Source organism: Phalacrocorax carbo, chromosome 16 (genome assembly GCF_963921805.1).
Source record: "Phalacrocorax carbo chromosome 16, bPhaCar2.1, whole genome shotgun sequence".
NCBI classification, from domain to species: domain Eukaryota; kingdom Metazoa; phylum Chordata; class Aves; order Suliformes; family Phalacrocoracidae; genus Phalacrocorax; species Phalacrocorax carbo.
In genome coordinates this window covers 7,197,888-7,214,077 of record NC_087528.1, presented here as the reverse complement: position 1 = coordinate 7,214,077, position 16,190 = coordinate 7,197,888, and the positions used below count along the sequence as shown (strand labels likewise).

Genomic DNA, 16,190 nt, shown 5'->3' with positions numbered 1-16,190 from the left:
CCTAACTCAAGAATTCATGCGGGCAGTTTTGCTGCACCTTAGCTTTGTTCCTCCTCTGGTAATGACAAGTTGGATAAACCCCACCAGAAATGGACAGACAGGAATGGAGGAATGGAGGAACTGCCAAACTGGATCAGACCCACTGTCTGTCTAGTCTCGTATCCTGTCTCCACCAGTGGCTAACACCAAATGCTCCAGGAGAAGGTGTAAAAGCCCTGCAATAGGCAGCTTTGGAAGAATTTCCCTCCTCTGACAAGTTCTTATCCTGATCTTCAGTAATTAGAGGCTGGCTTCAGCCCTGAAATTACACAGCTTAATATCCTTCCCAAGCATGTATTCATATAAGCACTAAAGCTCTGCCTTTTTTTAATATCCAAATGAACACGAACTCTCCTTCTGAATTTCAGAGAGAGAAACTGTTTCTAAACAACAACTAACAAGCTGTTAGGTTACAATGCAAAACACACTTCCAGTTAAACAAGATAAACAGTTTATTCCCACACAGGTTGTTTAGTTTAAAACTCTCTAAGGTAACAGAATTTCTGTTTACATGTACACACACAGAAACAAGCATAATTAAGGAAATGAGAAATGGGCTTTACCTTAATGTCTGCTGAGATCTGAAACAATCTTTGCTTCACTCCCTCCTTTCTTTTTCTCTGTCTCTCTCCCTCTCTCTTGCATGGCTGGACTGACAGGTTGGCAGAGCTGAGAACGACAGGTTGGGTTTGTTTTTTTAGGCACAACTCCTCCCCCTCTCAAAGAGAGAAAAAAATGCAAGACTGTTTGGGAAAAGTTCACAGAAAATCCCATCCTTTCAGCACATTAGAACTGACGAGAAATATGCTACATTTGGGAGCCCAGTAGTTTTCCAATTTTTTTTCTCAAAGACTCAAGGTCTACTTTGCAGTAAGTATGAAGCAACCAGAGGATTTACACCAGGAACTAATTTGACCCCAAACCTTTCCCATTTCTCTGATAACTGATCCAACAGATAATTATAGCCCCTTTAAGGCAGCCTTGACAAGAGGATTTTTGTAAAAGTGGAAAAAGCTTTTTGCATGCAGCACAAGCAACCTTGGACCTTGGACTTTATCCTTGCATCCCACCACCACTATGTATAATAAAAGCCACCAGTATATGTCTGAAGTTCTCATTTTTCTCCCAGAACCCTCTGCTGCTGCTAACCTGCCTGTACTTGCAGAAGAAAGCAGGTTATTCTAAACTCCTGTTCTACTCCATCCTCTGGCTAGGTTGCATAAAGACCAGCTCACCTCCTGTCACTGTCACCTAAAATGTGACGGCAATCCCAGAGAGCTGGGAGACATCTTTAGCAGGCCACACAGGCCACAAAAATGAGTCAGTGTAAAAAGAGGCATATGCAGTAGAGAGCAATGCTACCAGTTGTGTGCTTGCACAGGCCTTCCCAGGTGCTTCACAGGCCTTCTCACCTGACAAAATATATTCCTGGAAACTCCTGCTACTACAAAGTTTTTTAACTCAACCCATTAGAGAATGTTACACACAAGATGCAGGCAGTGATTTTACCCTAAGCCTATCATCAGGGCCTTCAGATTAGGATTGTGTTGAATCAAGTCTGCCTGCTCCTACTTCTGTGCACAGCTGCTGCCTGTGCCTGTGCCCACCTGGCCACGGAGCTTTGCTACTGCGGACCCATGGGCAGAAACTTCTGTTAACAAATGTTAAGAAAAAGGAGCCAAGAGGTTGGTGGCTGGTGATGAACTAACATTTACAATTCCACATTCCTGCAATCTGTCAAAAGAACTGTCAGGCAAGTCTCTTTTGTGCTCTAATACTTTTCCTAAGATGGCAGTTTGGGCATAAATCTGCAATTTCTATGGCCTGTTCTCTGCAGACTAGCTGTCCCTCTGTTACCCTGCTGTTTCAAGCAAACATACAGTAGACTAATGACAGTCATCTGCATAAATTTGCATCACAGACTCCTTGAACAGAATCCATATCTCCTCCGGGTCAGATCCACAGCTGGTTTATAACAATGACGTTTCACAGACTTCATTTATCTGCATCACTACGGCTGGCATTACAGTATTCAGTATGCTGATTAAGCAACAGCTCCTCAAAGCCGTAAGTATTCTAAAACTTCTGGAAAAACACCCAGTTTAGTTTAACATTATGCTGAACTAGATTAGAGGTGACATCATATACAATAATGTCCAGTTGTACCTCTTGCTAGGAAATCTAGGTAATTTCCTATACCAGGGGAGGGCCATGACCACCTATTCCAGGACCGACTTCCATCTTCCCTGTCTCCTGCAGAATGCATTTTCTGTCTCTTCTGTCAGGCAACTGTTCTCAATCGTGTTCAGCTCCCTACTTAAGATTTCCAGGGAGATAACACAAATGCTCAGAAATCTTTCCTGACAGTGGAACAAGTTAACTGAATCCAGACAAAACTGGCCAAGGCCAGCACCAAAGTTCAGTGATAATGAATCATGGCTGAACGCACCAGTGCCTGCTGAGTGCCTCTATGAAGTGAGAAACTGTTCTTAAGGTGACGGCATGGTAACAGTCTTCATGTTTCTGCCTTAATTTCTAATACAGATGGGATGGGGATAAGAATGTATTAGCATTAAGTGCATGGCAGTCGCAGCATTACAGTATCAAAGGTAGATTTACTAGCAGAGAGATCCAGCTGTAGCTTACTTTGGCACTGATATATGACAGTCTTCTCACTCCTCCATCCTTAGCATTATGAGGCTGTACATCCAGATCCTTCTAAAGATTTGCAACTTGCAGAATCCTTAAGGAGGCAGGGTAGATTCACAGGGCTTTGTTCTCTCTGCCGACCCCTGTTACCTTCCCCAAAACCAAAGAGCCAGGAACTAAAACATGCCCAGTACAAGACCCCTGCTCTACCTCTGGCATATTGACCCCACATGGGCTGGCCAGCCTGTGGGCTCCTGGAGGAGGAGAGAAGCTGAGCAGCATTTGCTGCAAGGGAGAATGTGCCAATGCCCAGACATAGCTTCCTGCTGAGAACCAGACCGATCCTGTGATGCAAGCCTGGAGTGTGACATGTGCTGGTGAGGCTAGGCTGTGTCCACCCCAGGAGGTAAGGGTCCATACAAGCCAAAAGCTGGTCCACAGTTCTTAGCAAGCAGAGTTGCTATAAGAGCTTAAAATCAGTAATAAATGCACTTCAATTAAGTACTACAGTGAGGTCAGATTTCTTGTTTTTCCTGTTTCACTAGCAAGTTTCAAGACAGTCTAATAATGAACCCTCAGAGCATTGCTCATTACAGCATCAGAAAGGTTGCAAAATTGCATACAACTTTGGTTTATTATACTCAATTAGTTACACTCCCTTTAAAAAAAAAAAGAGGAAGGAACGTGTCTCGTAATGTAGGAACTTAATCCAAAATGTCTTCATGCCAATGACAAGATTCCCATGGCTTTCAATCAACTATGGATCGATACAACTGATATAAATCTGGGATTTTCACGTATTGCTGCTGATATTAGGCTAGTGTTTCCCATTGGCTTTCAGTTGGATTCTGTACGCCCTGCTCCTCTGTCCTGCTTTGAAAACATCTGACTCAATGCATACAAACAGTCCTTTGTCTTTGCAAGCTTCTTGGGCAGGTATAGCTGAGCAGATACCAATCACACTGGAACCGTCTATGTACTGCGACGGGGGAAAGGGGAAGAAAACCCCACATTGCAATTCCCAGCTTCTAGCCATTGGGAGTGTGGGCCACTCAAGCAACCTTGCTGTGGTCACTGATCTACATCGATTACCTCAAAGCCCAGCAACAACGTGCATAATCCAGGCTGCCCTTTTTGAACTGCCTGAGTCTGTTGGTCAAAATTTCCACCCATTCAAAGTTCAAACTCTCTTTTTACTACCTATAAACTGCAGGTGCTTAAAGTCTGATAGGGAGAGAAGAGCAGCAAATGGGACAAGGTACCCGATCTTCAGTCCTTACAAATTGGTGGTCCCATGAAAATCAGCACAAAAATCCCTGCTAACTTGGAGGGCACAGATAAGCCATGTGGATGTGCCAAACCTCTCAAAGGACATTCAGGCTATTGGGGGCTACAGAAGGCCCCTAGCCCTTTTACATGTGCTATTGTGCAGGGAGAATATTTCAGTCTGGGGACTGAATAATTCACCAAGAAATCAGCTGGCCAGTGTGGAAATAATTTTAAATGAACTGAGCCCTTAGGTATTACATTAACGGGATCTCTAGGGAAGGATGTGGATTATTGCAGCTGAATAGAGTCCTTATTTATCAGATGGAAAAGGTTAATGTCATTTCCTTTCCTTTCCTCCATGGTTTTTCTTACCACATCACCATTTATGGATAGCATGAGGTGCAGACAGTGTAAGAACATGTGCTTGATTGTTTAAATGACTAGAGCTGTTACTTTAATGGGGGGGAGGGGGTAAGAAATTAAGATTTCTTCTGGTTTCCTGGGGGGAATTACAGGGCTAGGAAACATAAAACACTGAAGAAAGGAAATGGGCTTGTGGAGCACCTGGTCTTTGATTTGACATCCAAGAGTACCTAACTGAATGAAGGAATTTTTGCATTCTCATCTACTCTGTATGCATAATAAGAACCAGGATCAAACTAATCTAATATCCTTATTTCATACTTTATAAAAAAAGAGTGCATTAAGAAAGGTCATTTTTTTTACTCCTTAATGAAGTTTAAATACAGTTAAATTAAGTTCTACTAATAAAGAGTCTATGCTTTTTTTTCTAATTTGCCTCTGGAGTCTCAATAGCTGTTGACCTAAAGATAAATATCAGAGCAGTTCAGCTATCTATGATATACTTTACTAAGGATGTCAACAAGGCAATTCTAATACCAGCTATGGACACAATTTCCATGGCAATAAGACTGAAAGCAGTGAAAGCTCAGATTAAGAGATGAAAACTCTTTTTGTGGTAAAAGACTCAAGAGACCTAAGTTTATTTGCCTGTCTCTAGCACAGTATATCCTTAGGTAAGCCACTTGGGGATATCCTCCTCATGCAGTAACAAAGATGGACCTAAAACACACTGTCTGTTGTCGAAGTTGAAGAGAATGATGATAATTTCTGACCACTTGGGAACTCAAGGATGCCAGGACCTGGCTCCCTGTATGAGTCAATGGAGAAGGTGAGTATGGCATTTGTGTTAGGCTTCTGAGTACAGCCCTTTGTTCTTCTCAGTGTCTAGAGGTATTCAGATCACGCAACATAGGTGTCGTGTATTTCTCCTTGCCATGCCATAGATAATAGATGGTTTGAGCTCCTCATCACACTCTTGTTTCCAGAGCCATCAGTAGAATTTAACTCCATGCTAGGCCCCATAAGAAGATATCTGAATACAGCTGTTGGTCTCTCTGACTACACAGAACTACAAAATGTGTAATTGCTTCCTAGCTTCAAGGGCCAACTGCTTCCCACCCCCTGAATCCAAATCCATGTTGGAGAAAAACAAGCATGCACCTTTCCTGTCTCTACATCCCACTATCCATGGAAAGAAATCCAGACTGAAGAGATGACGAAGGTTAGGACCTCTGCATGTTTGCTGGATGATTCAGAGGTAACCTTTCTGCACCAGCTTCCCATCTGTGAAACTGAGTCAATAGCATTACCTTACCTCGCAGAGGTGTCTTGAGGACAAAAAAATGAATATCTGGGGGCACTGAAATGGGGATAGCTAATTCCAGCTCTGAATGAAATGAGGAGAAAGATGCCCATTGACTTATATGGGATTTAGAATGAGCTCATTAATTTTACATTAGCCACCAAATAGCCATTTGAGGATAGCAGTGAATAACTATTAATACTTGTGCAGTTAAACAATCAGCATCTAAGTTATAATGGAGTAAAGTAATGATATATTTTAGCCCACCACAATGTGGCTATTGAGTTGGCTTCATGAAGTGAGTTTTTGCAGAATATGAAAAGAAGCACGTGTAAAAGTTCAGTGCATCTGTTCTGATTTCCCCCCCCACCCCTCCCCAATAAAGAAACAGCTTTCCTGGACAACCAAGCAGCAGGATATTATAGCAAGTACTCTTTCACATAAAGCCAACCTTGACTCTGTTATAATTGCTATATAAATATAATCCCACTCATCAATTAAATGCTGGAACATTATACATGTTCATTGAGATGGAATCCATGTCAATTCAGTTTGCTAACTCAGTATTCATGTGCATTAGCCTTGGAAAAGAGAATGTGATTGCTTGAATAAATTCAGCCACTACCTCCTGAATCCCTGTATCAGTTGACATGCGTCAGTCTGACTGCAATATGGGTTCAGAAATATGTTGCCATGGAAATCCTAAATATTCAGTTCTTGGCAGGGGAATTCAAATGGGCTACCTGATAAATAAAAATAGCCCATGCCTTGCCAAGCGCATAGCTAACCCCTTGGTCTTAAGATGTTACTGAGAATCAGGAAGTAATTTTTTTTCTGAAGTACTGGAAGAAGAAAAAGTCTTAATTTTCACTACCATTTGTACTTCCAGGTTCCAGATTCCTTGGTGAGTCAGGAAATCTCTCCCAGAACTTCCCATTGCGTAAGTGCAGTCTCTCCAGTGGGGTTACATTATTTTTGAGCTGTCTGGATCCAGCCAGTTCCACAGGCCAGAGGGTAATTGTTAATGGTCTCTGACTGCTTAGGTATTGCTACTCAGCAGTAGCCCTTGCACTCAGGATGACCTACGCTTTCTGTGTCTGTGCACCACCCACATGGGGCCAGCCAGCCTCTGACCCCTTGTTTTATGGTTATTGTTCTGTGTGACTGAACATTCTTAGCAATTCAGCACGGCTCTATAACTTTGTTGTTTCCTGAGCATAGTTGCAAACTTTACAACCTAAAATACACCCATAAATAGATTTCTCTCTCAGGCAGAATCCAGCAGCTGTTCAACAACATACAACATCCCCCTGCAGCGGTTTAGCACAAGAAGTAATGGGTGTCATACCTAATTAAGCTGTAGGCAATTCAGCCTAGAGACTAATTCTTTGCTCTATGTTGGTAAAGAAGCACAACAGAACATTACTGGGGGCACCATGTACTACTGTAATATTTAAAATGTCAGTAGTTGTTACTGGGGAGGAGAAATGAAGTTCCACAGAGCATAAGGGACATTGTCCATAGACATTGAAGTGCTGGAGCGTGTCCAGAGAAGGGCGACAAAGCTGGTGAAGGGTCTGCATGAGGAACAGCTGAGGGAGCTTGGGGTGTTTAGCGTGGAGAAAAGGAGGCTGAGAGGAGACCTTATCACTGTCTACAACTAGCTGAAAGGAGGTTGTAACGAGGTGGGTGTCAGTCTCTTTTCCCAACTAGCAAGTGACAGGACAAGAGGAAATGGCCTCAAATTGCTCCAGGAGAGGTTTAAATTGGTTATTAGGAAAAATTTCTTCACCAAAGGGGTTGTCAAGCATTGGAACAGGCTGCCCAGGGAAGTGGTGGAGTCACCATCCCTGGGGGTATTTCAGAGACATGTAGATGCGGTGCTTGGGGACATGGTTTAGCGGTGGGCCTGGCAGTGTTAGGTTAAAAGTTGGACTTGATGATCTTAAAGGTCTTTTCCGACCTAAACGATTCTATGATTCCATAGTAAAGCTTTGGGGCGGGAAGACCGTTTTGAACAAGTTTTCCTCCAGAAAGCGCTCTAAAAGCACTGCGACACCACCTGCCTTGTCCCTGCCGTTAGCTGAAGGGCGGGCAGCCACGGGGCGCGGCGCGCAGGGGGAGAGGGAGCCGCGGCCGGGCCGGGCGGGGCGGGGGTGGGCGCTATCCCTTCAGCACCACGCCGTTATCCCTCCGCCTCCCGCCGCGCAGGGCGCCGCTGCCGAGCGCTGCGCCGGGGCCGGCCGCCAGGGCCGTTCACGAGCCTCCCGGCCTCCCCTCGGTGCGAGCGAGCAGCTTCGGATCTCAGCCTGCTCCCGCTCTAATCTCAGTCGTTCGGCCCGAGAGCGCTTCCCAGAGCTGGGGTCTGCCGAACGCTGACCGCTCATGCCGAGAGGGATGCGCTCATTCTTCTGCGGTGGAGAGAAAAGAAAAGAAGAAAATGCCTTTCTCTCGTCTTAGGTTTCATACGATTTTGTACTGGAAAACAAATCAACCTAAGAGGATTTTCTGAACTTGAGCTACGAACAAAAGACAAGGTGAAAGCATCTGAATTTTGAAAATGTGCCCAAGTCCCAAACCAGCAAATCCTTTGCCTGAACACTCTTTCCTTTCATCTGCACTAAAAGAGTACAGAGAAAATGGGCTTTTTTTTATTTTTATTTTTGCCTTTGAGGTAACAAAAAAGATTCTCTAAAACCTATTTTCAGTAAAATATTGCTTGTGCTTTCTCTTCTCCTCAAAAAAATGTTTCTGTACATAGAATTTTGCCAGAAGAAAACTAATCAACCGTGCGATCCATGGACCTGCTCTGCCAATCTAGATAAAACCATCATTAGGGCTAATGAAGGCTAGAACTTCATTTGTCTAAAACGTACATCTCACCATTCCTTTGACTGTTAGTAATTTCATTTTTGGCTGAGATTGTTTCATACTCCACTATTGCAAAATAATATGCCTACCAACTAAATAAACTTAGTTCATCTCATGCTTGTGCATTGCTTCAAGTTAGGTCTGGAGGGAGGAAACGGCTGCCTTCAGAACTGAGCAAATACCTGGCAATCTAATAGCCTCCTATAACTCCAAAAATATTTGGTACACTTCTTTTCAGGTGAGATATTTTCCATTAAAGACAGAGAATTTTAAGTTTCTGTTCAAAACCAGGACCTCATAAGTACCCCAGTTTTCTGTGCCATATATTTCAAACTTATTCATAGCTGGCCAGAAGAAGCATTGAAAAGAAATTCTTCTGCTTCTATTGAGAGAGGAAATTTCTAAACATTGGTGGAAAAGTTTACTTAAAGAACTGGATTTCTCTTCCTCCAATAGAGTTTGTCATTTACATTTGGCAACTTTCATGCCTTTGTGCTGAACAAAGCAAAGAATTGTGCAGAGCAGATTAAGAATTAAAAAAAATCTACATCAAGAAGGGCTGTGAAACAGGAGTAGGAAAATATTCTTGTCAGACAAACCACTCTCACATCGTGTACACATACAAGCTACACATTTCAGATACAACCGTCCAATCTTCCTGCACATTACAATGCAAAATTTTGAAGATTCATAACGTACAATACTGCAGAGCATGGATCGCACCAGTGTTGTATATTCTGTAAATTGCAGTGGCTTTCAAAAGCATGTGAAATAATCTTATCTGCAGTCACTTGTTTGTATGTTATTTATTTTGTGTTTCAAAATATAAGAACAATATAATGCTTTGCTGGCTTAGCTGTGGGAATTGATTTGGGTTATCAAATGAAGTATGGTAAAAGTCTAAGGTGCCCTTACCAAACACTTGCTCCTTGTGTTTGAACCAGAAACGCAACGGTCTTGACCAGGTGTTATCAATCATGGTCTGTGCGCTCGTTTCCAACTGCTGTAAAAAGCAAACAGATACAGTTTAGATTGCAGAATCTACCTGCCCTTCCCTAGCGTTTATTACTTGTCCCACTTTCCACCACACCAGAGTTTTCTTAGGTGCTTCATGCTTTGACTCAAATGAGGAATGCTACTATGTGACTTCTTAAAAGATCTTTTTGCAAAGCTCAGAGATCCCATGCAGCCCTGACAGCACAGCAAGAACAGAATTGCCAGCAGAGGGGGAGAGTTAGAGAGACATTGTGATTTGATCTAACATCCACTGAAGTCACTGGAAGTATTCTCACTGACCGTGTCAATAAAAAGAAGGAAGACCCTTCCACTAGAGACATTTGTGTGATATATTCTCCGATGCACGCTTTCTAGGTCCCATCCATAACACCAATATTCCTTGGTGTTTATAGTAAAGAGTGTTCATCACTTTTTCTGTGCAATACAAAAAAAAGCTCTGGAAAATGCAAGGCCACATATGGTCTCATGAATAATGATTAAGTTGAAAAAAATCCTCCTTGACCAGAATGAAAAGGCACTGAGCAGCTTTAAGCAGAGAATGCCGTATGCCAACCCTTCATGCCCCTAATAAATCTGCATTTGATCGTGCGCTGTAAGTCCTTAAGCACATTGTAGAAATGGGGCAAATCCTCTTTTGGAATTTACTGACTTAAAAAAATGAAAAGCAACATAAGTCCATTTATTTTAACATCATTAGATTCTGAAAAAGAAACCCTGATTGTATCATGGGATAGTGTTATAGTTATTTCTGTGATTGCCACTGCATTTTAACACTTGACACCGCGCATTGCTGCTAGCCAACTGAGTCTCCGGCTGCGGAGTTAGGCAGGAGATGAGAAGCAGGTTAAGAGCTGGAGTGAGGCACAAAAAGCAGTTACTGCTTTGCACTTTTTTCCTCAGGGAAGTCTAATCTATTTATTGTCAGAATAATGCCACTGAGCCTGGATGGGGCAGTGGTGCTGGAGTAGGATGCTTTTCTGCTGTTTGTATGTCTCTGAAGCATGATAAGGTGTATCCTACGATCCTATCCTATCCTTTAGTGTCACCAGAATGTTTCTGGAACTGGCTCCTAGTATTACACTAAAAAGCAAAACAAGCAAACAAAAAAACCCTCACAACAACAAACCAACCAACCATAAAACCAACCAACCAAAACAAAGCCAACCAAAACCACAAAACTAAATGGCAACCAACGAATGAACCAAAAACACTACAGGGCTCAAAGTCTTGCTGGGCTGCGATTCTTGCTGCTGGCTCTGTCACACCAGCAGAGACAAAAGTTAACTCAGGCACAAGAAGCTTGTCTGCTTTTAATACAGGCAATATCAAATTTAGCCACTTCCCATTTACCCTTTCTCCTCTGGAACAGCCCTCAAGTAAGTTCCTGATCCACTTTTTATTTTAACCACTTCAGTTCTGAAGCTGAGTTGAGGTAGCTCTACCGGCCTAAGCAATTAGTCACGACAAAGCAATGAGGATCTTCCCTGGTTCCCTTCTGATGTGTATTTGCTTTCACCAACAGGCGTAGTGTCCTTTGAGTCCTATGAGAATTCCAGTTCTCACTGGTCCACTGGCTCCTTGGCTCCTTGTCAAGCCCTTCATCTTCAAAGCACTCCATCCCCTTTTGATGCCAGCGTCTTTATTTGCATTTCGTAGCACCCAGAACAAGCTAGGCAAATACGTTTAAAGTCCAACATACGCTTTGTAGAATTGCCAGATTAGAAAAAAAAGTGCTCAGGAAATGGAGAAATCCATGGACCCTTAACAAACATTAAACTTCTGACAAAAAAAGAAGGCAAATTCATCCTCTGCTGACCTAGGTCACCTTTGAACAGACACAAGGTTCTTTATCAACTTGCCAATTCTCCCATTCTTTTAGAGAACGGGTTTGTGTTTTGTTGTGTTTTCTTTGCTTGTTTATCTCTTAATCTTAGAGTGGATTGCAAAATCTGAATTCAGCCGTTGCAGAAACAGGTTCAAAGCTTCACAACTGACTTCCCACTTACTTCACAGCCAAGATGCCAGTCTCTTGAAATTCATGCAACTTCTCATTTACTTTTTCTATCTTATGATTCAGATTTTCATAGTCACTTGGGCCTGTGTTATGACATCCGTCCAATGCAGACTAATTTATTCCACCAATACTCTCATTCATTTCAGTGTTCTTCAGTGGGAGTAAAGTGACAGAATTTAGCTATATGTGATAGATGTTTTGGAAATATCTGTTAGCCACATTATCATCTCTGCATCATCCCTTGCTTATGGTGCCAACAATCTTTAGGGCTAAATAAACTGATCAAAACACAGAATAGCAGAGTCTTTTTCCTAATCTAATAGGCTTACAAGGATCAGAGATGTGTGAACTACTCCCAGACAGATAGTTATAGTTTCTTTTAAGGAACTATGAAGATGGTGTGCCTTCACACCGCTTAGTGATCATGCTGCTTTCACATCTCATAATGTGCCTGCAAACCTTTGCTCAGATTCCTAAGTATTTACAGGCCAAATACTTTGACTGCCAATGACACTCAAAGATATTGTTAAGGAACTGCTTTACTCTGAGGGCAGCAAATACACGTTGCAAATGCCGCTGTAATATAACTCGAAAGGCAAACAGGGCAGCTGCGGTGCCTTTAGAAATCTCTCCAGCAGCACTCAATAGTTTTGGACATGCTCACCCTCACAAGCACACACAGAAGTACGGAGAGGAGGTTGCACCTGGGCCTTCTTCAAGAATATATTGGGGCTGAGATGTTGTCTGCTTAGATGGAGATCACACCTGACTGACGGGATTTACTCATGGAGTAAAATGGCATTCTGAGCAGCTGGAAACAGGAACAATTTGGTTCTTTCACTGAAGTTTGTAAAACTGATTTCCATTAAAATGTTATTGTTTCTAAAAATGTGTAATATTTATCTAATATGCAACAATACACACAATGAACAGCTACTTTTTGAATGTCTTTAAGTACTTGTTTTAACTTCCACTCGATCTTCAAATTTCCTTTGATGCATTGCTTTGGCTAAATTTCAGTTATATTGTTTTCCATGTGAATTTATGTCACAGCAAATAAAGAAAAAAAAGATTTGAGCAAGTGAATCCTTCTCTCTGCAAACCATTTTTGAGGCACCACATAGCATATGCAGGTACTTAACATTATTTTAAAACAAGTATTCACACTGCATTGGCATAGTAACCAGAACAACCGTGGTACAAGTGTCCTAGTCATCTCTGTACCGTGCAGATGGGTGCCTGCCTCACCAAGAAGCTTCCTCCTAGAATTCACAGCTTACTCAAGAACAGAGAAAAAAAATCAAGGGCGCAGGATGAGTGCAAAACAAATGGTACAGCTGGTTCATGTGAGCTTAGTGAAAGGACTGATGTAAATTCAGGCCTTCACAGTGCAGTCATGCCCCCCCGCAAGGAGGAGAGGCAGGCCTTTTCAGATTTGAGCAGTACAGAAAACAAATAGGAGGAAAACAATAGTTACAAAGATAAGGGCATTGGTGTGAAGAAAAGAGCGATGGAAAGCACTGTGTGTGTACCCATGAATATGTGAATGTCTGGACAAACTCACCCTTCATACTCTTATACTACATATATAGATACTTTTTCAATTTGTGTCAAATTAGAACGAAATTAGCTGGATGTATCTAGTGATTTAGTTTTAAAAAGTCACAATTGAACAATGCTTGCTATTGACAGGTTGTTCTGCCCTAACAAATGCATTGCAGAACACAGAAATGTGGAACTGCTTCCCCGTGTATAGGTATGGAAACAATATGAAAGGTACTTTACCTTTGCTCATGCCTCCATGAGGAAGTTATTTCAAGGGTCCTTTGTTTCTTGTGTGCCAGCAGCTGTGCAACTGTAAAGAAAAACAGGGGTTGGGTTAATAATAAAGAAAGGTACAAGCCATAGACTCCAACGACTCAAGTTAAACATTAACTCCAGTCTGTCCTTGTGAGCAAACTCAGAGGGTCTGCTATGCTAACTTCTGGCATCTTGAGAAACAGGTGACAGCCAATCTGCTGCTTGCTCAGCTACTTCCCTGCCTGCAGCTCAGACACACAGCAGAAAGCTGAAATCACCTGTGCATATCTAGGCTAGGATTTAAAAACAAGGAGGAAATTCTCCCATGTAAGAAAAAACCTTCACAATTCAAATGGTACTTCAAATATTTACACATGGGATTAGATTTGGAATTGCCCACTGATAAACAACTTTAGAATAAACAGGTTCAAGTTTATACTTCCATTCTATTTTATTTATTCAGGTTTCTTTTTCTACAGAAAGTCTTTTGTTTCTGTGTAAGCATGAGGCTAAGATAGGGACTTCCAGTCTACACAAGAAGTGCAATCTCCTTTTCTAGCATAGTCACAGAGCAGGTAGCATTACCTGTCAGCTCCTGCTAGGCAGATACCTGGAAAAAGGTGAGAACTAGGGTGGAGTGCAGCCTTCATCCCTGCTCCCTGCTCTGCTGCTTCAAGACCTTTCCGAAAATGTACTAGCTACTGCTTTTCACTTTTCATGACATTACATTCAGGCTGTTCATTTAGGCACCTGAAGATGTATTTAGGCACTTAAAGATGAATTTAGGCTGTCTGAATGTCTAGGCACGGCTCTGTACCATGCAAGGTCTGGAGCAGACCGGAATGCAATCCCTGCACAGAGACCCTGTCCATTTCTGAACCTGATATATATGAAATGAACCTGTTACAAAACCAAACCAACAGCAAACCGTAAGGTCTAAGCAGAGAAGTGAACTGGTGCAAGGTGGTATGAGGTTTCTCCAGCTCACACAGCCAGCCATCAACGGGAGTCAGTTATGCTAACTCACATTAATCTTGGCTTTGCTGAATCAATCTCACATTATCTTGTGTTTGGATACAAGAAGGCAGGCTCATTTCTTTTAACGACAGCTCTGTTCTCCAGTACTGTACTCCAGTAGCTGAGGTACTATGCTATGACTCAGTAGAGATAACTCCTAGCTGAACTGCTGAGCAGCTATACAATTTAGGGCAAAATGCCCTTTGTCTGTCTGGTCTATTTAGACTACAGGCTCTTTGAGGTAAGACCAGTCTCTGACTGGATATTTGTACAGCACCTAATACAATGGAAATCCAGTTTCAGTTTGGTAGTTCTGTAATACAAATTAATAACAATAACTAGACTTGACTGCTTGACAAAAAGCAAATAGTTTGGAAAAAGCTGTCTTAAATCTTTCTATCCCACTTCCCCAGACCAAAAAAAATCTACAAATGTTATTTCTTTTGGCAGCTGAAACCTAATCCTACCTTGGTTAACATAACAGAGAGAACAGGAAGCACTGTGAAGGAATTTTTCATTCCCTGGGACGTCTTTGATCCCCCTCCCCTCCTTTTTCCTATCAGGTAATTTTCAAATCTTGATGTTTCCAGTTAGTCTACGTATCTTCTTGTTTTGTCTACTTTAGTCAAGCGTTATTTAACTTCCATTTCATGGATGAAAAACTGGTCTGCATTTAGACTTTGCTGTTGTGTAAGCTGGAACCTGAGAGCTTCAGAATCCCAAAAGGGAATACAGATAAAATTCACAGCCCTTGCTGGTGGAAAACCAATCATTACTTTGCTTTAACACAGACAAGGTGCATTCATACATTACATAAATGCTAAACAAATCATTTAATCATTTTCTGTTGCAGCCACCACTTTTTGTCACTTAGAGTTAGTGTCTCAGTTCAACTTTCCAGCATATGGAGGAAATTTTTTCACCATTATACATCTTGATTTATGCTCATCTAAAATGTGCAAAGCTCAAAACAAATTAATGTCTGTTTAATATTTGGGGTTCTGAAGGAATGTGTTGACCCTTATTTCAGTCCCGCATGGAATGCAAGACTGCATCTCATGTGGGCAAACTTTGGACAATAAAACAAGTAATAATTAAAATATGCATGACCCTCAAAGGGCTTAATTACCACACGCTGCTGAGTGCAGCCTCATGCTTGTAGCAAAGACAAGCCTGTAGCACTACAAAGCAGGAGATGACAACACACGCAAGATAAAAATGCAAACAAGATCATCTTGGAGTAGATAATACAACATCCTCTTTGCCTGCAGATGAACGTTCCCGTCACACAAGCTGGAGCTTCAGTAGCATGTGCAAAGCACACCACTTGGAACTGAAGCAGCTGCACGTGTACCGTCTTTTTTGCCTCGGGTCTTCCTGCTTTGAACCAATCACAGTTTGCCCTGCCTGGTGACTGTAGCATGTTGCATTTCTTTTTAGCCTTGATTTGTTCAGAGAGTCCTTCTTTTTCTACTTACTATCTTCTTTACTTCAGTTGTCACTAGCATTGTCTGCACCTCCAAATTACCAGTCAAAAGCTCCTTAGAAGTCAATAGGAGCGAAGGCAATCACCTGCTGTAGGAGTTACTCTGGCTGTTCAAACAGTTCCATGACCATCTTACAGCAGCTCCTGGTCAAATACTCTTGTCAGTGCCTTGACGGGGTTAGTTGCACCAACGACAGAGCATCTGTCATCCATCAGATGGAAGATGTCATCTGTCATCTACTTCAAGGTAGGCTCAGAAAATATCTGTTCCCTAGGAGGGATTTAGCTTTTGTTTAACAAAATATCTTACAGTCCCACAACTCCACGTATTCCATCCTGTAGTAAGAATACTTAGTTCCATT

The 16,190-nt window shown here is 42.1% G+C and overlaps 1 protein-coding gene across 6 annotated transcripts in view; it reads right to left on the bottom strand.

Moving 5' to 3' along the window:
* Window positions 1–13,417, bottom strand: part of KCNJ16 (potassium inwardly rectifying channel subfamily J member 16) — a 48,319-nt gene extending 34,902 nt beyond the window's left edge. For 5 of the 6 annotated variants that reach the window (XR_010375480.1, XR_010375479.1, XR_010375478.1 and 2 more), the window contains exons 1-3: window positions 13,311–13,417; window positions 9,410–9,497; window positions 603–708 (exon numbers count right to left, since the gene is read on the bottom strand). The gene's annotated coding sequence lies outside the window, so the exon portion shown is untranslated. The remainder of the gene's footprint in view (window positions 1–602; window positions 709–9,409; window positions 9,498–13,310) is intronic. The other variant, XM_064467424.1, reaches the window with a different exon arrangement.
* Between the last annotated feature and the right edge of the window lie 2,773 nt (window positions 13,418–16,190).